The sequence below is a fragment of the Amia ocellicauda genome, chromosome 7, assembly GCF_036373705.1.
Source record: "Amia ocellicauda isolate fAmiCal2 chromosome 7, fAmiCal2.hap1, whole genome shotgun sequence".
Taxonomy (NCBI): domain Eukaryota; kingdom Metazoa; phylum Chordata; class Actinopteri; order Amiiformes; family Amiidae; genus Amia; species Amia ocellicauda.
The window spans coordinates 5964785-5990180 of NC_089856.1; the positions used below are offsets into that span (position 1 = coordinate 5964785).

General features: G+C 39.7%; 1 pseudogene; it reads left to right on the forward strand.

The window, feature by feature from the left end:
• Positions 1–43: 43 nt before the first annotated feature.
• On the forward strand, positions 44–25296 carry LOC136753804 (beta-1,3-galactosyltransferase 1-like; annotated as a pseudogene).
• The last annotated feature ends 100 nt before the right edge of the window (positions 25297–25396 follow it).

Genomic DNA, 25396 nt, shown 5'->3' on the forward strand with positions numbered 1-25396 from the left:
TCTGCCAATTTAGCCAATCAGAGCTCGACTGTTTCAGGTAGCCATGGCTACTGGACACTTGGGCAACCCAGCTGAGAAGTCACTCAAGTCGCCGCAGCTAAGTATTTCCTAGTTTAGTTAAGAGTTACATTGATTGTTTACGTGGTTTGTTGTTTAGCTACGAATTATATATCTTGCACCTGTTTTGTAGTAAGAGCAGCGAATATTTGTTAGTGAATTTAGCAAGTTACTTAGCACACTCGACACGCCCTCTCTGTAATCAGAAGCGTTACACTGTAAGCTGTGATTATTTAGCATTTATTTAGCATTACTACGAGCTATTGTTCAGTGTAACTGCGTGTGTCTGGCACTGTCTTTGTCTGTATTCAGATATTAATTGTGCCATTAGCAGTCCTGCGTGGGAGGGAGGGCCATCTTGACCAGCCTTGTGTCATTCAACATAGCACAGGTGTGCACTGTCCTCATTAGTTACAGGTGACGTATTTAACAGCCCCCTGGAGATCTGCACCAGCAGTCAGCAGCAGCAGCTTTCAGTGCCCCCCTTGCACAGGGCCCCGTCTCTAAAAGGCAGGGACTCGAGCTGCGGGGACTCCAGCGAGGAGAAGACTGCCAGGAGACGCTACACAGCAACAACAGGCAACCATGATGATCTCTCCGATTCCCGTCCTGCTCTCTCCGTCTTCTCGGCGTGCAGCTGCACGCCATTGCTTCCCTAATCCCTCTAACCTCATCTCTCTGCCTCCTCCCTCCCCTCTACTCCCCTCAAAACAGAAGTATTTACAAGTTGCCACAGAGGGAGACAGTAGAGTACAGGTGAGAGGTAGCCATTTTGTTGTTTGACTAGTTTCAGACCAGTCTTAGCATTACTCATTTTGTTTTAAGTTTGCCTTAATTGACGTTAGCATTGTCTGTAAATTGCCTAAATTGAAGTCAATTCAGTTCAGACTGCCAACAAGGGTTTTGCCACCAAGTACTAAGTCAAAGGGGTCAAATACTTATTTCCCTCATTAACATGCAAATCAATTCATAACTTTTTTGAAATGGGTTTTTCTGGATTTCTTGTTGTTATTCTGTCTCTCACTGTTAAAATACACCTACCATTAAACTTATAGACTGATCATTTCTTTGTCAGTGGGCAAATTTACAAAATCAGTAGGGGATCAAATACTTTTTTCCCTCACTGTAGGGACACCTGGCAGGGGTAAATCTGGGCAAAGTGGATGCCCAAACTGGATCAGCTTCTGTTTTCCATTGCTGGAAAAAGAAACAGAATTAGATTTTTTATTTTTTTTTACTTTATTGCACATTTACCACTTATTATAATACAGTACATAATACATGCATAGCTGAAACTGGTCTGAATCCATAGATACCACATATACAGCAGTAGCATCTATTATAGCTGAGTTATAAGTATAAGTTGAGTATAAGTCTCTCTCTCTGCTGGCTCTCCCCATCCTCTGGCGCTGCTCGGTCTGTAACCCGACACTGATCAGTTTATCTATTCCAGCTGCCTGAGACAGTGTTTTTTTGATTGGTTAGTAAAAGCAGATCTCCATGGCTCATGACGCACACAGTAACACCCTCTCCATTGGGCAATCCATGTGGTGCATTACGCATTGAACTTCTAAAATCAGGAAGTACATGATGTAAATAAACCACACATGGTTCTTTTCAGTAGAATCTCAGCTATGCAGCTAAAAAACCTGCATGTCTTTATCTCAAATAATTTCTCAGATAATTTATACTTGATGCCCAAATTTTGGGCGGATCTGCCTAAATCGTCCTCAGGGTTGTGATTGCATTCCATTTTCAAGAAAATGTCTGTGCACAATACAAACAATTTTCTAATGCATGAGAATTCCTAAGATCTTAAAGGAAAGAATTCAAAGTCATATGCCACTGTCATATGACAAGGGTGTTCTGGCACAGGAACACTGGACTACACCACCCCTCGTTTAAAGAGAAGGGGAGCTAGAACCACCCTTAACCTCCACATGCCAGCCCGTAATGTACAAATGTAAATCATGTGAAAGCATATGATATCATACTTAGATTTTTAAAAAGCTTTTGATAAGGTTCCACACCATCCTCAAATTGGAAGCTGTAGGCATTCAGGGTAATGTAAGTAGATGGATTATGAACTGGTTGATGTACAGGAAACAGGGTGTCGATTAGAGGAGTTGCTTCTAACTGGAGTGAGGTTGTTAGTGGAGTTCCACAGGGATCAGTACTAGGGCCTTTGCCTTTTCTAATCTATATTAATGATCTGAACTCTGGGATAGTTAGCAAACTTGTCAAATTTGCAGATGTTACTAAAATAGGTTGCCAAACAGATACCATCTCTCGCATCACAGGTTATTCAAAGGGACTTAGATAATATTCAGTTGTGGGCTGACACCTGGCAGATGAAATTCAATGTGGACAAGTGCAAGGTATTACATGCAGGTTACATGGTTTCTCCTACCACTTCTAAGCTGATGATGCCCAGATCTTCCTGTATTTTCCCTCTTCCGACCCTCTCATACCCTCTTGCATCTTTTCCTGCTTGTCCACTATTTCCGCCTGAATGCACTCGCACCACCTCAAGCTCAACCTCTCCAAATCGGATCTCCTGTTTTTCCCCCACTCTTCCTCACCTTCAGCTGACATCCCCATCTCGATCCCCTTGGAATCCACCATACCCTCTACCTTCTTCTTCCGCTAAAAATCTAGGAGTCACCCCTGATCCTGTGCTCTCCTACACCCAGCACATCACCACGCTGACACGCACCTGTAGATTCTTCCTGAGCAACATACACCGGATCCGTCCCTTCCTCACCGACTACTCGACTCAGCTGTTCATCCAGTCCCTGGTCCTCTCCTGCCTGGACTACTGCAACTCCATCCTGGCCGGCCTGCCTGCAAATACTACCCGCCCGCTCCAGCTCATCCAGAACTCTGCGGCTCGTCTGGTATTCTCTCTGCCACAATTAGCACACGCTACTCCACTGCTCCGCTCCCTTCACTGGCTCCTGATACCGGCACACATCCAGTTGAAGACATTGACCCTCACCTACTGCTGTCTCAACCACACTGCTCCAAGTTACCTTCAGACACTCATCTCTCCATACATTCCATCCAGACCACTGCGTTCCTCCAGTGCCAGAAGACTAACTCTACCTCCTCTCCACTCTCTTTCCTCCAGAGCCGGCTCCTTCTCATCCCTGGCCCCTAAATGGTGGAACGACCTGCCCACCGAAGTCAAAGCGGCAGAGTCCTTGACCTCATTCCAGCGCTTACTCAAGATGCATCTTTTCCGACAGTACTTTTATCAGTCCTTTTATCCCTGCTAGATAGCACTTCACAGTTTTATTATGCTCCTTGTGCTTCTGATTGTTTTCCTCCTTGCTCCCTTCCCGTTGCCCTTGACTGTGACCCTACATCTTGACAGTACTTAGCTTTCACCTTCCAGGATGTAGGACCTCACTTACTGTACTTGTGTAAATTGTAAATTGTAATTTGTAAATTGTATTTTGTATTACTATGTTTTAGTTAACTTGAATTTGTAATGATTGATGCCTTTTTTGCACTTTGTTTTGTACTTAAGTTGTAAGTCGCCCTGGATAAGGGCATCTGCCAAGAAATAAAAATAATAATAATAATAATAACAAAAATATCCACTATAATTACACTATGGGAGGAATAGAACTAGATTAAGTAACGCAAGAGAAAGACCTAGGTGTCTACATGGACTCCTCACTTTTTCCATTCAAAAAGCATGTGGGGAAGCAATAAAAAAGGCAAACAGAATGTTAGGGTATATTGTCAAAAGTGTAGAATTTAAAACAAGGGCAGTAATGTTCAGACTGTACGATGCACTAGTTAGACCTCATCTGGATACTGTGTACAGCTCTGGGCTCCACACTTCAAAAAACATATCACTGCTCTAGAGGCAGTTCAGAAGAGAGCAACCAGACTTATTCCAGGTTTGAAGGGAATTACCTACTTGGAGGGACTGAGTGAAATTAACCTTTTCACCCAGGAACAGAGGAGACTACGTGGAAATGCCAAAAGTGGGGACTTGATTCAAGTCTTCAAAATCATGAAAGGCAACGACCACATCAAACCAGAGGAGCTTTTCCAGAGCAGCAGGGACACATGGACCCAGGGACACAAATGGAAATTGGGCTCCAAGGCATTCAAGACGGAAAACAGGAAACACTTCTTCACACAGAGAGTTGTCAGAATTTGGAACAATTTCCCCAGCGATGTGGTTGAAGCTGAAAATATGGGAATATTCAAAAATAGAATGGATAGTATCCTTGGATCACTTATTATTGGACACCAAACGAGCACAATGGGTCAAATGGCCTCCTCTCGTTTGTAAACTTTCTTATGTTATTATATTCCAATGTCAGGCGAGGTGCCTTATCACTTATCACTTATTTTCTTTTCTTTATTTTTACAATTACTATTACTTTTACACTGTTTTACTTATTTTTCTATTGTCTCCACATGTGTTTAATGATTTTCTAATTCACTGATTTGTTGATTGATTATTCACATTGTTTTCTAAACATATGCACCAGTAATTGTTTTGCATCTGATGCGGCACACCTGCCTAATTAGAAGAGGCGAAGCGTAATGACAGGCAAGGCAGGCATGTGCGAGTTTGTTTTAAAGCAAACACATTTACCTACAATGAAGAGGATGTATCTATCACAGAAAGCCCAAAAAGTAAATTAGCAGTGGGGGCTTCTTTTTTTTATGGATGTAGCTAGCTAATGTAGCCCAATGTTAGCTGCTAGCTAAGAAATGTGACAACATCATTGGCACTGTACTAGCAAAGCTAAAGTTAATAAAATAGTTTGCCAACTTAGCTAAGCTTAGCTAGACTGCTTGAATATTTTTCTACAAGCTGTCATCCAAATTGACTTGTTTTTGTTTTTGGTTGTTGGCGCAAAAGCTATTTTGCATGAAAAGGTGTCTAGTGTAAAGTCTCATTTGTATTTGAACTAAATCTAAAATCTAAAACTGTTACATAGGCCTAGGGCTGGGCGGTATACCATAAAAAACGATATACCAGTATTGATTTACCGACCGGTTTGGAATTTTACTATATCTTCATATCAGTATTTTAAAGTTTTGAATAATTTACTATTTACTGTGTCATTGAGTCATATAATTCAGCTACCAATAAACTGGATCGTGTTCGCGTATCCCACAACTTGCTGTGCCGGCTGAGACTGCGCTGTCTGACATGAGACGCATCTGATAAAAAAACGTTGATAGTGTTCATGTAATGCAAATTTCCACAGACCTGCGCAGATCTGTACAGCTCCACCAATGGGATAGGTTGGATCCTGCAGATCTATGCAGAACATGAATCATGTTCATATTAATGTTACCTGCAGAGCACACAGCACCAGACTGATGTAGATCACATCATTTAGCAAGAGGCAAATGGAGGGGCATCGTATTCATTAAGAGTATGTGATGTCCCAGTTTATGTTTAGGCAAGAAACGCACACACACATACATACATACATGCACACATACACACATGCACACATACACACTATGTATATATATATATATATATATATATATATATATGGACAGTCACCTACAAAATTACTGGCGCCATTGATAAAGATGGCGAATAAAGGCTGTATGAAATAAACACATGTAATATGTAGAAAGTGATTGTCCACAACTTTTATTAAAAGCATGCTTTGTTTATAATTAAATTTCGAGGCATGCACCTCTCAGTCCATGGGTCAGTCTGTGGTGAAGTCAGATGTGTTGCAGAGTGGAAACTGTCAGACCAGCCCAGTCCTGCTCACTGATTGGGTTAGGAAGAACTGTCACTTAAACCTGCTGGACCAATGGGGACCCATGATCCACGCCTCCCTGTAAATCCTGCTCTCATGACAAAACAGTGACAAAACTTGTAAACGAAAAACAAAAAAATCGAAAGCAAAGAAACTGGTGGCGAAAGCAAAAATTGCAGCATCGCAAGCAAAGACAGGGACTGCAGGTGAGTTTTGCTATTGTTTTTTTTTTTTCCTTTTGATACTTTTTTTTGTTTACAATTCTATACATTTTGCTTTCGATTTTTTTATTTTTGATCTTAAGTTTTTTTTATTTTTTTTTTATTTTTTTTTTTTTGAATGCGATACTTATGTCGCTAATTTGAGCCCATACAGCTCGCCTCCCGCCAGCGGCTTCTCAGAGCTTTGCTGTGCGATTCTGTGCAGATTTCTGTGGCTGGGTCTTAGTGGCGTGTAGTAGTGTAGTGTGAATCTCTGCGCAGAGCTGCGCTTCTCGAACGCGACCCTTGTTCTGGAATGAATGCGCCTCAGCCAAATATCGAAAATACATTCCATGTGTATTGCGTGTTGACATAAACAAACAAAAGTGATTAATGCATAATCAACAAAGACGAGATGGAGGAGAGTAGTGTGGCTGAAACTTCACAGCAAATTGACCCCAGTGAATCTGTCCCAAATAAAGGTGCGTCGTCAATAGTGTGGACGTGATTTGGTTTCAAGATAACTGACACAGAACAGGAAATGTAATTCAATATCAGTTGTGTCCTACTATTTTTGCTTTATGAACAGTATAAAATGGCCATTAAAAAGTACCGTCATACTGTCAAGAATGTGAAAAAAACGGCAATATTGTATTTTGGCCATATCGCCCAGCCCTAGCTAAGGTGCATAAAATACAACTAAAAACTTTATAGAAACAGTATGTTCTAAAAAATACACTTGCTTTGGAAACAGTCCAAATCCAACATGGCTATCCAGCTACAGCCAAATATTTGCCATCTACAACAATCACACGTTTCATTTGATCATCTGCGATTCATTTACGATCTTCTTCATAATAATGAATATTTCAACTGAAATGAGAAAATAAAATGAATATTTACCGACGTGGCATAAACACTCAATTACTGCTTGGTGCTGCATATAAATAAATGTGCAAATAAATCGACTCGACATTATATAGTAAAACGTTGTGATGATACTGTGGCAATTAGCAAACTACATACAAATAAATGTAATAATGTAATACTAAATACAAATAAGCTAAAAATAAAATTTCACTCACCTTTAGTAAAACCAAATACTGTTCTGTCTCTGTCTGGTAGCAAAAGTCTATGGTAAACCTTTCTTGTGGACATCCAATTGGTGGGAAGTACGTGTCTGACATCCAATATTACTGCCTTCCCGTGCCTGCAGTTTAAACCAATGGGGGCAGTATTGAACATGCATGACTTTCTTGTGCGTTTGTTTTCAACTCAACACAGCATGGTTAATTATTTTTACTCGATCATGGATTGACTTTATTTCACTCCATGAAAAGTGAAAATGTCTTGTCAACTAAATTATTTCAATGCTTTTGTGTTGACCTAACATATAAAAACATGTTGGTACAAATAAAAGGTACAAAATATGTTTACAGTGTAGCTGCAGTGAAACCTTCCATATAGCAAGTCTGTGCAGTTTGTGTGTTTTATAAATACATACATGTTTGGACTGTTTCTTCTGGTATAAACTTGTATTGCATTTCTGGATTTTCCTAGACAATGTATCCATCAAAGAATGGTAGAAACTGACTTACAGATATTCCTTTATGTTTTAAATGTCTACAGCACTTAGTAGTTGGGGGATGGTATGTGATGAGACACCTCCTTGAACTTTTTTCACATTTTGTTTTGTCAGTGCTTCCAAGATTCATTAATTCAAAGTATGATTTTTTTTTACTTATCTACACACTATACTCCACACTGTTAAGGGGATTTTTTCATATTATTGTGTATTACTGCTTGCTCTTATAAGAAGGGAAATGAATGCCATTTCCTTCCATGATATACCCCTTCTGGTGGGTAATAAAACTGCATGGAACCAGGAAACAGGACAGGATCTTGTGGTTTTATTGAGACGCAGGGTCTCCACGTGAATTCATTCGAATATAAAGCTGACTTACTAAACCTCCTGTCCCAAGAATGATTTCCAACAGTTGATATATGAACACTGAAATCTTTCAAAGTTATTGTTGGATTCACAGTCACAGCCCTAACCAGTTTCCTGCTTGCCCAGCTGCTCAGTTTGGAAGGGCGACCTGATCTGGGTGGTGACTGGGCAGTATGAAGCACATTCCACTTCTTAAGGATTATTCAGTGACTTTGAAATATCCTTGAAACCTTCACCTGGTCCTGATGCTCTATCACCTTATCCCTGATTTGTTTATAAAACTCTTTGGTCTTCCAAACCAATGTGAGAGGATCTGCTTTGAAAGTGCCTCACGCTCCATAGGACACAAACAGTTGGTCACAATCCATGTAGCACCTAAGGGACCGCACAGGGCATACTAGGTGTGGCCGACTCTCCTCCTCCAAATAGAAGGGAGGAGGATGGAAAGCCTTCAACCTTTTCTCATGGAATGAGGACAGCACTTTTGAGAAGAATGCAGGGTTAGAGTGGAGCATAACCCTGGACCCATCTCCCACGAAACGTACACAAGAAGGGTGTGAAGTTCGCTAAAGCATTTGGCAGAAGTAATCGCCAACCAAAACATGGTCTTCAACGTCACCATGAGGTCAGCTGATTGCAGTAGCTGGAACAGGGCCTTGTAAAGTGCTTCCAACACTACATCAAGGTGCCAAGCAGGCAGCGAAAGGCCATTGAAAGGCCTGAGCCTGCATGCTCCTTTCAAACAGGCACGGCCATGGGAACCCAGGTGGCTCGCCATCTATTCAGATGATGCCAGACATTCTTTGATCATGGACTGAGACTCCTCATCCAACAGCTGGCCCCTGCTGAAATCTGATTGGCCCCTTGAGTGCCCCCCTATATTACCTTGTTATAGTGTTAAAATGTATTTTCATATAATTGCATTTTGTTTCTGAAAAGTTTTTTCATAGTAGTTAATTTATTAACTAAAACATGCACATATTTTTATGTTATTTGTGTTATTGATTGTTAAGTTATGTTTTAGCACACATTTTTGTGTTTTTTTTTTCTTGGTAAAGCATTTTTGCACCTTTTTGCCATACAACCATGTATTGAACAAATAAGTGCTGTTTTTTATTTGAACTATTTTAATGTATTTGCACTGTATATAATGTTACATAAGGGTCCAGGGATTGAATGTTACTCTCATAACTTCTTGTTCAGGCATTTTTTGGCATTTAAATATTTTTTTGAGGTCTTTGTTGTGAACACCTCCAGCCCCCCACTGCCACCAGTGCAAATTTTGGCAGCTATTTTAGATTTAGTTTTAGTCTTACTCTTTTGACTAAAATGCTTATCAGTTTTAGTCACATTTTAGTAATTTCATCTTTCATTAGTTTTAGGTAGTATTAGTCGATGAAAAATAGTCACATTTTAGTCCATGTATTTTATTTTTACTATATGTCTGATGCCAGATGTTTACAGCAATTAGTGGAAGGATGCAAAACAAACATATTGATTTACTTAATTTGAAGTGTATTTGAAATCAAGTCACAAACAGGTATTGTAAATGTCATGGTCACAAATTAGTGTAATTTTTTTTTAAAGTTTGAAGTCTCTCTTGAAATTATGCCCCGTTTCCACTGGCGGACGTGCCCGGCCCCGGATGCTTAAACGGGTGTTTCCACTGGGTGAGCATCTGGACGCGTCCGTGTTTTGTGGACGTTAACTGTCTGGTGCTGGACATGTACATAAGCGTCTGTTCCCACTGAGGACATGATTCACTTTCAGCAGTGGAGGTGTGTGTTTGACTTGAGACACAGGGAGGAGATCAGATACATCTGCTCACTACCTAGCAAAGCAGCCTTAATAAATGACACTGTAGAACCGTCTCGGAAATAAGTGGAGAAGTCGTGGAGATAAAGCAAATAGAACTTTAATCAAGCCGGCTCAGAAGCTCCACGTCAGGAAAAATTCCTTCAGTGAGACTTAATGTTTACAAACATGAGTACAACTTTATAGGAAAATGACGTAACATCTTATGGCCGTTCATCCAATCAGAAGATACAGGTCCGGGTCCGTTTACGATCTGTCCTCCCGTGAAGAGGTGATGGATCCAAAAAGCAGATGTCTGTCTTTGATGTGCACTAGGAAGATGCGATCCCACGGGCGTCATTTACCTAGTGTCAATCGCTCAAACAATTCCTGCCTATCTGGAGAAACGATTAAGTCATAAACAAATTTTCAGCAAACAGCTGTAGGCTATTTCGGCATTGTGTGATCTTTTATTACTGACAGGAGTTTCTAGCAAATGAACCTTGTTGACCTTTTGCTTAGCCTGCTAAAGCTAATCTGCTCAGTCTGTATACAAACTACTTCTAATGCTAGTGTTAATATAAAACATTATATAATTATCACAAAACACTATCTTCAACTTTCCTATACAGAGTCTTCAACACCATAACTGACACACACATATATGTGCTCATCTTGACTGAGACTTGGTTAAGACCAGACAACACTATTCCATTAGTAGAAGCCTCCCCTAATGACTTCTCTTACTGCCAGAAGGCCCGTACAACAGGCCGTGGGCGGGGGGCTGGCCACCATCTACCGCACAGACCTGCGCCTGTCTACTAAGCCATTAGACAGCTTTTACATCTTTTGAAATTCACCAGGTAGAATTTAGGCTTAATCAACCTCTTCAGCTTATAGCTATTTATAGGCCACCAGGCCCCTATTCCTTTTTTATGACCGAATTTAGCAATCTCTTATCTGACTTAGCCATACATTATGATAAACTCATTATTTTGGGGGACTTTAACATACATATTGACATTAAAGACGACCCCCTCACTGTTATTTTCTTGTCCCTATTGGAGTCTGTAGGCTTCACTCAGCATGTGTCTGGACCCACACATCGTCACAATCACACACTAGATCTAGTTATTACCCGTGGGGTACAGATTCACAACCTAATAATATCACCCTAAAACCAGACGATTTCCGACCACTGCCTTATTACATTTGAGCTGTCTGGAGTAGAATTATACACACAGGAGAGGAATATAGAAATCCCACTGCTATTCATAAATTCACTACCCTGTTGCCAAATGCTAGTTTTATCAAAACAGGATCTGCAGATGAATTATTAAATAATTTCAACAATACACTAAGCACTGCCTTAGATACAGTAGCCCCATTAAGGACATGACAAATTAAACCAACAAAACACTCACCATGGTTTGACGAACACACTCGCTCACTTAAAACAGAATGCCGTAGATGGAGAGAAACAAAACTACAGTATAATAAGATACAAGCAGGCCCTGTCCTCTGCTAGGTCTGCCTACTACTCCAATTTAATAGAGATGCATAAGAATAACCCGCGTTTTCTTTTTAATACAATAGCGACACTTACTAACCAGCAGGTAAAGCCTTCAGGGGTTATCCCCCCCAATTTAATGGATCATTTCAATAGCAAAGTTAACAGCATTATAAAACAGATAGAAAAGGAAACATACACAGATACTATAGCCGACACATGCAGTCCTTCACAGCCCCTGCCTACCTTGGACTTGTTTAACGTAGTAAATCACCAGGAATTGGTCTCCTTAATTACTAAAATGAAAACCACAACCTGCGCACTAGACCCTATATCCACTAAACTGCTATTATTCACAGAATACACACTATTATCAATGTCTCTTTATCCTCAGGATCTGTTCCTGATTTATTTAAAATAGCTGTAATTAAACTACTTAAGAAACCCAGTGCCGACCCCAACCAACTTAAACACTATCGACCTATCTCAAACCTTCCCTTCCTTTCTAAGGTTCTAGAGAAAGTAGTTGCAAACCAACTGCAAGCCTTTTTTTAACCAATAATCATCTTTATGAAGAATTTCAATCAGGCTTCTGTTGCGGCCATAGTACAGAAACGGCCCTGTTAAAAGTATTGAATGACATGTTTTAGTCCTCCGATGTAGGGCACGCCAGTGTTATTATTTTATTAGACTTAAGTGTGGCTTTTGACACAATCGACCACAAAATCTTGTTACACCGCTTAGAAATCTCGCAATGTGCTTTCATGGTTTAAATCTTATCTGTCAAACAGACTCCAATATGTACAGATTAACAAGAACCACTCAAATTTAACTGAGGTTAAGTACGGAGTCCCACAGGGCTCACAGGGCTCAGCCTCGGACCTATACTTTTTTCATTATACATGCTCCCTTTAGGTGATATCATTCGATTACATAATATTAACTTTCACAGTTACGCAGACGACACACAATTATATCTGTCAGTTAATCCTAACAACACCATAGACCTAGGAAAACTAATGTGCTGTCTGTCTGAGATTAAAACATGGATGACAAAAAAAATTCTTATGCTTTATTCTGACAAAACAGAAGTCATAATTTCAGGAGACAAAAAATGAACTGTTCATCATGCACTAACAAAACTGAGTAATGATAACTTTAATTTCTCCCCTAAGGAGATGGCACGAAACCTGGGTGTCATCTGTGATCATAATCTATCTTTTGAATCACACATTCAGAATGTGTCGAGATCTTCCTTCCTCCAGCTTAGAAACATTGCTAGACTAAGACAATTCCTCTCGTCACAGGACACTGAGAAATTGATTCACGCATTTGTTACATCTAGATTGGACTACTGTAATGCCATTCTGTCAGGCAGCACAAACAGAGCTATTTGTGCACTTCAGTCCAAAATGCTGCTGCAAGAATCCTAACAAAAACAAAAAAACATGAACACATCACTCCAGTATTGGCTTCTCTTCACTGCCTGCCCGTGCACTACAGGGTAGACTTTAAAGTGCTCTTATTAACATTTAAAGCACTAAAGGGACTGGCACCTCCCTACCTAAAAGATCTCCTTATGGAATACACTCCAGGTCGGCCATTGAGATCACAGGGAGCCGGTTACTTAGCGCTCCCTAAAATACACAAGAAAAGTGCAGGTGGTAGAGCATTCAGTTATAGGGCACCGAAGCTGTGGAACGATCTTCCAGCCAATGTAAGACATGCCCCCTTTCTCTTAGCCTTTAAATCACGGCTGAAGACTCATCTATTTAGTCTCTGTTTTTCTAGCCCATAGCGCCGCCGGTGTGCCATGGACATGCAATTGCACAACTGTCTTTGGAAATGTCCTGCACTGCATGACCAGTATCTGAGCACGACTGCCCTCTTGTCTTCCAGCAACAGCCTCCTCTGAGGGTCCAACGAGGCACCTCATCCCCCACCATGGTCGTCTGATGAGGCACAACCCATCCCAGAAGCACCTCACCACGGAGGGTCAACGGGACATTCACACCCAAGGCTTGACGAGCCATCGCAACCCAAAGCCTGTTGATGGTCCAAACCCTCCACCCCCGATGGCCAGAGAGAGGCCTCCTCCAGAGGGAAGAGCACAGCCAGCAGCACCGATAAAGAACTTTCTGATCTCCTTGCTGCTGTAGTAACAATACTGCCTGGAGGGGAGGCAACCATTAGGCCTAGGCCATAAGCCGTGGACCCCCAGAGATTAATTTTCTCCTACATGCCATCTATAGGAGTTTTTTGTTTTTCTCTACTCCATGCCTAAATGGTTTATTTACTTAAATGTTCACTCACTTTATTCAAGATCATGTAAAATGTTTACAGGTCTATATTTGATTTTATTTATGTTTTTTATTTTGCTATACGTTTGTTGTATGTTTACCAGTCTGTAAAGCGCTCTGTGGCTACCCTGCGAAGGGCGCTATACAAATAAAAAATGATTGATTGATTGTATCGGAAGATATAATCTCAAGTGCCGTGTGCGATCACGAAGTAATTACAAGCAGCATGGAGTGATGGAGCATGGAGTGAAATCCACGTACAGAAACAATGACTGCTTACAGTTAATAGCCGAGTACTTTAAACACACCGGTGCAGTGACTGACTAGTTAAACTGAAGGATAATAATAATCAGATCAGTAGCAACCGATTTTATTAATATTGTATGACCAGCTGGCCGGTGTTGTGTGAATGGTGTGCAGGACAATCCGCACAGACAGTCCGTATGAAGGCCAACACGATTAAGTTAACGTGTGTCCATTACAAGTTAAATTAATGAATAAATAAATACAGCAGATCTGGGTTTCCCTCTAAAATATTAAGGACTGGTTTAATAAATGCGTCCATAAACGCCATGACTCAGACGCGCACACTTTAGTTCATTATAAGCTGCTATATTGTATCTGGATGATTAATCGTGAAACGTGTTTATTTTGTTTCAACTCTAACTTGCCCGGGTTAAGGACGTCTGATAAGTACATTATAAATAATACGGCAACAAGTATCGTTTGCAGTTACAAATCTGTAGTAAGAGTAATAAATTAAAGGAGTCACGCTGTGCCGTTTAAAATACATACATACTAGCACAAATTATGATAATAATACTAAATCGCAAATATGTACTGTTATTGTTGCAGATGGAAACGTATTCTCATGGGGACGTGCTTGTCTGAATATAATGTTGTCTACACGTTTAGCTCTTCCTAATATCTCTGAACAGAAACGTGTATTTATTATGCTGTTTACAACCATGTAAAGCACAAAGAATAAAACAAAGACAAAAGTCCTCTCCACGTCAGGCTGTATCGCTCGTAGTGTTTCCTGTCTCTGTTTTTAAAACACGCTTATGTACAATCGGGTCACATTCCGTTTCGCAGATTTCTATGGTTCAGATCCCATTGGTGGAGCAGCGCAGATCTGCGCAGGATTGCGATAAGCTGCGCTGCACGAACGCGATGACCGAGTCAAGGCATGCATGATTATGATTAGACCATGAAACAGCTCCCTGACCGGCCGACTCGCAAAATACTGTAATTTATGTCCAATATTCTTGCGTTGAATTTTCTTTTCGTCATTTTCTTTCTTTATTTTTGCATATTAAGGGAACCCTATTTTGTTCACTAATACGATTCCCTCTTACACCTTACAAATGCTCAGCGATGTATCCATATTGAAGCACTTTTGGAGGTGAGGTGGGTGAAGTTGTCTATATTGTCTAAGGTATCACTCTTAATGTGTTAATGTCAATTTTATAATAAGTTTGTCATTAGCAAATTGGTACATTTTTTTTTGCTGGATTTGTATGAATTTCCCATTTTATCATTGTAATTTGTTTCAATCTTAACTTACAAACTGAGTTTTTAAAAACCATTTTACAAAAAACAAAAAAACAAAACTGCACACCGCGGGACCCCACAACCTGTGTCCACTCCATTTCCAAAATCCTAGAATCGCGACCAACTAATGTTCAATTTATATTAAATGTATAATTCATATATATATATATATATATATATATATATATATATATATATATATATATATATATATTACAGTGATACAACGTAACTGCAATAATTGAACAGAAACACATTCAAACAAAGCAACAAATTTACCATACTTTAATTTTACTAAATTGAAATTGAACTAAACACCCCTGCTAAAGTTGTGTTCATTTACCTAAACTAAGCTTGTTAGTCTGCGTTTACTGAAGAGACTGATGGTAGGAAGTGGCAAGTCCTTCGCATTTAAAACTGTAGGGCGCGACTGCGCAAATTCTTAAACGGTATAAACTCACATTTGACTGCATACATTTCGAGTAAAACCGAGAATCAGCTACAAGGACACCAATATATTTCTTGCGTCATAACAACAGTTAAGTTATATGATTTTATTTTGTTTAGCAGATGCCATTACACAGGGAGACTTACAGTTGTGAAACAAAACATTTTCCAAAGCATTGCACAATGCAGCGAGTGCACAAATAATAAGACAAGCAATCGCCCTGACCATACACACACATACACACGCACACACACTCATATATATGAAGTCAGTGCAAAGCAGGACAACTTTATCTTAGGAGAAAAAAGTTAGTCATGGGAAACGCAGTTATTTTTTTGGAACAACTTTCGTTCTTTTTGGTTGCTTTGTTTTGTGTAATGGTATTAATACTGTTGATTTCCTGTCTTCTCACAGTTTCTATTTTCTTGCCTCCTGAAACAGGCTTTTACATTTAATTAATATACACATAACGGTCGCTACATTGAGTGTTTTGTACGCAGATTAAGTAAACAATTATGCATTTTCTTAAACGATATTTATTTATTTATTTATTTGGCGCAGGGTTAGACACTTGAGAAGTCAGAATAATACAGCATTACTAGTGGGTTTAGTTTTGACTACTCAAGGTGATATTGTGTTTACTGTGGTACCTTCTGTGTTAAGCAAATGCTGGGCTTGGTGAATTATGAGGTTCAAAAGATAGGGGGAAAACACTTTAATATTTCTAGACCTCTTTGCTTGGGCTGGATCGGGATCTTTTCAATCAACTAGTTAGGTCTAGTTCTGCAACTAAGACATCAACTAATACTATTACTACTACTACTACTACTACTACTACTACTACTACTACTACTACTAAGCATACTGGTAATACTTTTTTAATCGGTTGTAATTGCATTCCTTTCTCAAGAAAATGTCTGCTCACTATACATCCCTTTTCTAATACTGAAGATTTCCTAAAATAATTGCTGGAAATAATCTAGTCATATGCCAGTATTTAGCTTGAGTGCAGTAAAACCTTTGGTAATGCTTTACAGGTGTGCATGTCAATTATATTATGTTTCTGGATTTTTTTAGGCATTTGTAAAATTATACATTTAATGGTAAATAACAGGAAGTTCTCATGTTCTTATTATCTTACAAAACTCAGAAGGGTGTAAATGAACTTTTGGGGGAACTGTCAGTTTAGGGTTGTAGTTTTGAATGCTACATAGCCCTGGTTAAAACTTATCTAGATAAATTTGGCTAATATTAGATAATGAAAATGAAACCAACAAAAAGTTATGTTTCTGACTCATGTGATCTTAGCTGTAGATCCATTCTCGCTGTCTGCTGTCTTAGACTGAGACATGTGTGATGTGGAGATAGCACTGCCCATCAGCGTTTAGAATGGGAAAATGGAAAACGAAGAGTCCTAATACCTCCCCCTCATATAACCACTCCTCGTAATCTGTCACAATATATATGTATACACACCCACACATTGTATATTGAACTAAATTAGAGCTAAAATCCAGCAGTCAGAAAGTTCTTCATTCAATGTAGCTCTGTGTCTCGGAACTTACAATACACTTACACTTGCAATAATAATTTCTTTGGAAACAGACAACCTTAAATTCTGGGTTAATTGGTTCCTACCTTTGTCCTCTTCTAAATACTAATAGATTATTCTCATTTCTATTTCATTAATATATAGGATGTAAATGTGGTTATATTTCTCAGGTATTCTGTTGTTGTTTATGTGTATGTTCTGACCAATGCTTGTATCCTTTTTAATCTGCAGTTTCAATGAGCAAAGTAAATCACACAGCTGGAAACTCTACACAGAAGATCACTGCATTGCAATGACTGTAAAAAGGTACCTGTTCTTTTAGCATTTGTGAGAAGTGTGCCTGTTGTGTAAATTTTAAATACACCAATAATTAAAAGGATTTCTTGTTTGTTTTTTAAATTATAACTGGGTTTGAAGGTTAATGTATTGCCATTCATATTTATTGTCATGCAAGTAAAACTCTGATTATACATGTATCATACATATCAACAGAGTGGTGTAGTAGCACATTCTCTTACAGCAGTATGTTGGAGTAAAGTAGTTGAAAAAAGCAATAAAATGCATAGAGGCTCCATCTCCCACATTCTTGCAAAAATCTCACAAATCTCTATTTCAATGTATTAAAAAAAAAAGCCTACATATAGCCTATTGTGCACCACAGAGCATGCAGTTTCTCACAAAGCAAGCAGCAGCTACAGAGAACTTCCCAACTCCCTCTGCAGCCCAATAAATATTATTAATATTATTAATTGTGTCCTGATAGTTTGAAAAAGGTTGACACAGCCATCACTCTTGTGTAACCAGGTGCATATAAGGTGCATATAAAGAATAAAGCAGGATGGCACTTATGTGACTCCCTAGTTATACTGCAACACTCCAAGTTTTGTTGTTGTACTTGCATTTATTTTAACTAGTCGTCTGCTGGTGTATTAACATTTAACAAAGGAATGACATTTTGCACAAATTGTGTAACTTTGGGTATTGCCTGATGACTTTAAAATAAAAAAAGATGCAGGTAGGGAACAGAAAGTGTTTGAGAGAGAGAGAGAGAGAGAGATGGGGAGGAGGGTGTGTGTTTAAAATAGGGCTATAGCACAATTATTGACACATTATATTTTACAATGAAAAACATTTTATAGATATTATTTTATTAAACTCAAAATTTGAAATACCTATTTTACTTTTGAAAGACAGAAGTACTGCAATAAAAATAATGCCAGCAGGGTACGTGTTCATGCCTTAAGGCTAAGGTTTCATGCTCTCCATTTTGTCAATGTGTGTATTGTGAAAATTGTGAAGGAAAATTGTGAGGAATTATACCTTGTGTTAACTGATTAAATAGATGACCGTCAGTCTGAAACAGGTGAAAGTGACACTGATTCATGATTATGTGTTCATTCTAACAATCACCGACTCAACCTTAACCTTGCTGATAATTATTCCGTGCAAAATTGTTCAATCTTATGACCTATAGAGATTCTGCAGATAACTTCAGAATCCCAGCAGGCTTAGCGGCTGGATCAAAACAGTCACCATTTTGGCAGGCAAACTAATCGTGTTACTTGACAAAGTTATTCTACAATGCTAGAAAGTTGTTGTGCCCCAGGTTGTAACAACAGGTGGGGGCAAGGGAAAGGATATGTGAAAGGAAGATCTTTTTTATAGACTATCTACTGATAAAATCTGTGGTGATAGATGTATTTCAGCCATAAAACAAGCTTAAACACTGAGCGACGATGGAATCTTACTGGGATACATTGACTGCTGTGTAGAGATCATTTCATTTTGGGTCACTTTTTTTTTTTACTATTGTTAAAATTGTTACTATTATTTACTATTGTTGCCTCTGTCTTTGAAATACACTGATCCATATTCTTATATCCTTTTACCAATCCTCTGGTGAGCTCTGTGATTTATAAGTTGTTCTTACAGAAAACATTTTTTTTTATAGCTACGCCCCAGGTATACCCAACTAATCGAAAATGAAATTAGTTTCCAATAATAATAATTTAATAATCTAAGTAATTTTAACGATTATTTGTTGCAGCCCTACTAAGGTCTGTAGGACCTTCAACAATCAGCTTGTTAACTGTAGAGCTACAAAAGGTATGGGATGATTTTTTTTACAAAAGCTGAAATACTGACAAGTTACACATGGATAACTTTTATTTCCAGCTTAAGTAGATATTTGAGTTAAAGAAATTATTGAGAAAATTTTATCCCAAAGTTTTTGGAACTGAACCATATTTCTAGCCAGATTACAGCATGAATTACAGTTTATGGCCTATTTGTCAACTGTTGAACTTAGTCTCCATAACTGGCTTCGTAGCGGATCATCAAGCGGGGAGTTTAGCAATAGCAATCAAGAGCGGGGGGCAGAGAATGTGAACATGTGTTTTAAAGTTGTTTTGATGTTTATTTATTTTTTGGCCAATCACACATGTATTTTTGGCCCTGTTATAGCCCAAGTACCCTGCACTTAGGCACTTTTTTGCGGTTCTAAAGTGCAGGAGAAGGACAATTGTCATCATTTTGGCTCTGTACGCCACCACAATGGTTTTGAAAGGAAACTATCAAGATGTGCTTTAAGTGTAGACTTTCATGTTAAATTTGAGGGCTGTTACATCCAAATTGGTTGAACTGTGTAGGAATTACACCCATTTGTATAGGTGGTCCCCCCACTTTTTGGGGCTCAAAAGTAATTGGACAATTGGCTGCTCAGCTGTCTCAACTGTTCCATGGCCAGGTGTGTGTTATTCCCTCATTAGTTCAATTACAGGTAAGCAGATAAAAGGTCTAGATTTGATTTGAAGTGTGGCATTTGCATTTGGAATCTGTTGCTGTTAAGCCTCAATATGAAGTCCAAAGAGCTGCCACTGAGAGTGAAGCAAGCCATCATTAGGCTGAGAAATCAAAACAAACCAATCAGAGAAATAGCAAAAACATTAGCTGTGGCCAAATCAACTATATGGTAAATTTTTAAAAAGAAAGAATGCACTGGTGAGCTCAGGATCACCAATAGGCCCAGAAGACCATGGAAAACAAATGTGGTGGATGGCAGAAGACTTATTTCCCTGGTGAAGAAAACCCCCTTCACAAAAGTTGGCCAGATCAAGAACACCCTCCAGGAGGTAGACATATCTGTGTCAAAGTCAACAATCAATAGAAGACTTCACCAGAGTAAATACAGAGGGTTTACCACAAGATGTAAACCATTGGTAAGCCCCAAAAACAGGAAGACCAGATTAGAGTTTGCCAAAAAACATCTTAAGAACCCTGTACAGTTCTGAAACAACATCCTATGGGCAGATGAGACAAAGATCAACTTGTACCAGAATGATGGGAAGAGAAGAATATGTTGAAGGGAAGGAACTGCTCATGATCTGAAGCATACCACCTCATCTGTGAAGCATGTTATGGCATGGACATATATGACTGCTGACAAAAGCAGCACGATGAATTCTGAAGTGTTTTGGACTATATTATCTGCTCAGATTCAGCCAAATGCTTCAAACCTCATTGGACGACGCTTCACGGTGCAGATGGACAATGACCCGAAGCATACTGTGAAAGCAACCCAAGACTTTTTTAAGGTGAAAAAGTGGAATATTCTGCAATGGCCAATCACCTGACCTGAATCCAATTGAGAATGCATTTCACTTTTAAGGCAAAATGGAAGGCAAAACACCCCAAGAACAAGCAGGAACTAAAGACAGCGCAGTACAGGCCTGGCAGAGCATCACCAGGGAAGAAACCCAGCATCTGGTGATGTCTATGGGTTCCAGACTTCAGGCAGTCATTGACTGCAAAGGATTTGCAACCAAGTATTGAAACTCACAGTTGAATTCATGATTATGTTAGTTTGTCCAATTACTTTTGAGCCCCTACAATTGGGGGACCACATATAAAAATGGGTGTAAATCCTACACCGTTCAGCCAATTTGGATGTAACTACCCTCAAATTAAAAGATGAAAGTCTACACTTAAAGCACATCTTGATTGTTTCCTTTCAACTCTATATTGGTGGTGTACATATGTATATATGCTGTCTGTTTATCAATCTGTAACATGCTCTGTGGCTACCCTGCGGAAGGCAATATACAAATAAAATTCATATCTGTTTGCCATGCAGACATTGTGATGCTAGGCTTTCATTTTCTGGTAACACCATTCCTGAAATGGGTGGGGTGTCTGTGCCACGCTTGTGTGGCACATGCTGCCATTTTGACACCTTGATGTAGTGCTGGGGGCACTTTCCAAGGCCTGATTTGAGCTGCTTCTGTCAATCCTCCTCCTGAAGACAGCCTTTATGTTAGCCATTGTATTGGCTAAACAGGAGTGGACTGTGGACTGTTGCCTGCGCTCATTGTGCATCCTTCCCGTCTGAAACTTGCCCTGTTCAAGAGCCTCCCTGTGACTGAACCTCGCTTTCCTTCCTTACATTTTGTCGCTTTCCCATGTCAATGGGCCAGTGGACGTAATGGCTTTTCATCCTCCCCTCCTCTCGTTGGAGGAGGATTGCAGGCTGTATGTTTCGAGTTCTGTTCCATCCCTGTCCTGACTTCTGCTGTGATCCCAGAGCAGGTTTGAGTTTCTCTGTCTTGATGCTTGCTATTATTCATTGGACATGGAATCCACTGTTCCATACTATTCTTCTACGTGTGTCTTTGACGATTATGCCTCCCTTACAACAGCATGGGTACACAGTATTCCATAATCCCTTCAGAACTGTTTAGAAATTGAAAGATAACGTAGAGAGAGATAGGCGTAGGTTGAGAGAATTAAATTGTCCACCCAAATAATGTGGGCCCAGCACCATAGGCGAAGTGGACATGTCCCTCCCAATATTGATAGCCCACCTCCCCCACTCGATAAGAATATCTCCCGCTGGACAACTCTGCTCACCCCCTCCTCTGCTCGTCAAATCCACAACCACCCCCACCTGCAGAGGACTCGTAATGCATGTCCCCCGCCAACGAAACCTACACCACTGATTTCAGATAACCAAGGTTGCATCTGCAACCCAATGTTCTGTTAATGTTTTGATGTTATCTTGACAGATTACTTGTGGCTGGCCAATAGGGCACAGCTATAAGGCTGATGTGTTGCATGTGTGCATGTCAAATATAAAAGAACTGTGCTCTTTATTGTCCAGGAGAGACATGCACTGGAAAGAAGTCATAACTCAGCCCAACAAGAGGATTACTCTGTAAATCTTGGGAGCTCTTATCCTCCCTTGCTAGAATCTGGGGTGTGAAAAATCACAAAATTCCTCAGACTTTGGGACTGAATTAATGAAAAATGTTTACAAGATGCTAACGCAAAAAGTTGTGGAAGAGTCGCAGGAGGGAATGGTCAGGCACTGTGAGCCAATAACAGTGTTTGTTGTTCAAGAGAAAACTGGCAGAAGAGCAAGAGCTCCCTGCGAGAAGCAGTGATGGCTCCTGAAAGCATATAAACTGTAAATCGAAAGCTTTAATACTCACTGATACAAAACTATTGCATGTGTAGGACGTTTTGATGAAATCCCAGCCATGGTATTGTGATATAAATGCCTTTATTGTAGTGTGATGTTTTTATTATCGTCTGAAACTGAACAGTGACCACTACAAAATACATAATTTTAATATCACTTGATGCCATATTCATTTGTTTTGAAAACTCTCCTATATTAGTAATCTACTGTTAGCTAAGAGGCAATAAAGGTACACAGTTGTGCTGGGTGTCACAAGGGGCAATACTTCACCTGAAGAACTCTGCAGTACAGCGCACCTGTGCACTGGTCATATTGTCTCCAAAGAATGTTTGTATTGTGGCCACACTGACAGTTAATGCAAGAAACCAGTGTTCATTTTTAAAGAATACATGTTACATACAGTATGTGATTGTGCTAAATGTATGCTTTTACTGTTTAATTTGCATTAATTTGCAGTGAAGAAACTGATGGTAAAGAAGAGAATGAAAGTGAAACTACATTTTCTTCCTCGGATTTTGGGATTTTCATTTCACACCCCTGTAGAATTTCATTTGAATATGAATGTATTATTTTAGTTTCTTCATTCCAACCATAGTAATTTCAATAAGGAATTTAAAACGAAATACAAATATACCATCTAGTACAACCATACTGTAACGGGGCCCAGGAATAGGAGAACCCAGTTCTGGTGTGTGGTAGAGGTGGTCAGATACCGGCAGGACAGGGCAAACAAGGGCAAGATGAAGACGTGGTCATGGTCACAGGCAAGGGTTGGGCAAACAGGCAAACAGAGTAAAGAGGAAAGTCCAAAGTTTGTGGTCAGGAGTTTAGGCAAGGAATCCAAGTGCACAAGATATTCAGGAATGTTGATTGATTGATAGGGAGCTGGGAGAAGTGACTGGGAAGAAAGGGCGAAGGTGACATCTAGTGGGGATAAGTGGAGCTGCAGTTAGACAGGGAGTGAGTGCTGGGCAGTAACTGTGACCCATACCCATCTGAAGGAAAGAATAAGATATTTATTGGCATGATTATTTTTCATGAATTCGAGTCACAGACAGAACAAGACTGGTATATTATTATCTGACAAACGTTTCCTAAGTGGAAAAGCAGATATACAAGTACAAAGCATATCATACAGTAATAGGATAAATAATTTCAGGCAAGAATACACTGCTTTATAGAGAACAAACAACAATTAAACAAAAAGTACATAGAACCTACATGGTTGCAATATACAACAATACAATTACTGTGAACAATATATATATATATAAAGTTGATTTGTAGTCTCACAGCTGTAACACAAACCCCTTTTTTATGTCAGGGATTGTTTCAAGAGCAGGGATCCTCACTGCCTAACCTACAGTTTTAGCATGCTCCAAAATCAAACATCTAAACATGTTTTTAAACTTGTCTTGTCTGGCTTCATGAAAAAAGAACAACTGTGGGGGTCGCTGTCCTCAGTTATTACATATATTTATTCACAGAGATAATCTATGTTATCTGTTTATATATAATGTTTTACAGTTATCATACAAACCGTATACCATACTCCACTGCAGTTTTGCACTCGGGCACTTTTATAAGAAGTAAGATATTCAATGTTAACTGTTAACCATGTCTTCTGTTTTCACAGCCAGAAAGAGAAGACAGCAGGAGTTAGGAGAAGCTTTCCAGTTTGTTTCATTACCCTTTTTCTATTGGTGATTGTTGGCATTATTGTAACCCAGTTATTCATTGATAAGTGGAATCTAAAGGTGATCACATGGTGGCTGAACAAGCAAAAAGTGCAAGCTGTAGAGAATATTACCTTGACCACCTTGAGCACCAACAGTCCACCACCTCAGCATGGGCCGTTTTATATAGTGTATCCTTATAAGTACACCTACATCCTGAATGAGCCTGAAAAGTGCAAGGGAAAGACTCCCTTCTTAGTCCTCATGATCCCAGTTGCTCCAGATAACCACAGGGTAAGAGACGCCATCAGAAAGACCTGGGGCAATGAAAGCTTGGTCCCAGGGTGAACATCCTCCGGATCTTCTATGTAGGCCTATCCTCTGGGCAACAGGCCCCTCAGGTCCAGAGAAAATTGGAGAGGGAGAGCCGAGAGCATCGTGACATCATCCAAAAGGATTTTGTGGACAGTTACAGCAACTTGACCATCAAGACCATGATGATGCTGGACTGGCTGGTCTCCTACTGCCCAAAATCTTCCTACGCTATGAAGATTGACACAGATTCATTTCTCAATGTGGACAAGCTGGTCAATGGTCTTTTGGACCCCCGAGCGGTACGTGTCAAGCTGGACTACATCACAGGGGTGGTCATAGAAGGTGGAAGAGTTAGAAGAGACAAAAGTTCAAAGTGGTATGTGCCTAAAGAGGTGTATCCCTACAGCACATATCCCTTGTATGTCTCAGGGATTGGCTATGTCTTCTCTGTGGACCTAGTTAAGAAAATTTTGAACAAGTCCCAAAGCGTTAAGCCCTTTTTCTTAGAAGATGTCTATGTGGGAATGTGCTTGGAGGCACTGAAAATTAAGCCATCCCATCCCCCAAGGAGATCCTACTTCCAACTCTATCCCTTCCCCTATGATCGCTGCTGGTTTTATGACATTATTCTTATGACGGATATCAGCATCTCTGATCTTTTAGATTACTGGAGTGATTTTCAAAAGCCTGGTGTTCATTGTTAGACAAACAGGCAGTCAGGTGTGGGGATGGACACAATAGTTTATTTATTTATGTATTTATTTTTTTCAATCTGGAAATGCTAGGTGTGTGTATCATAGGCAC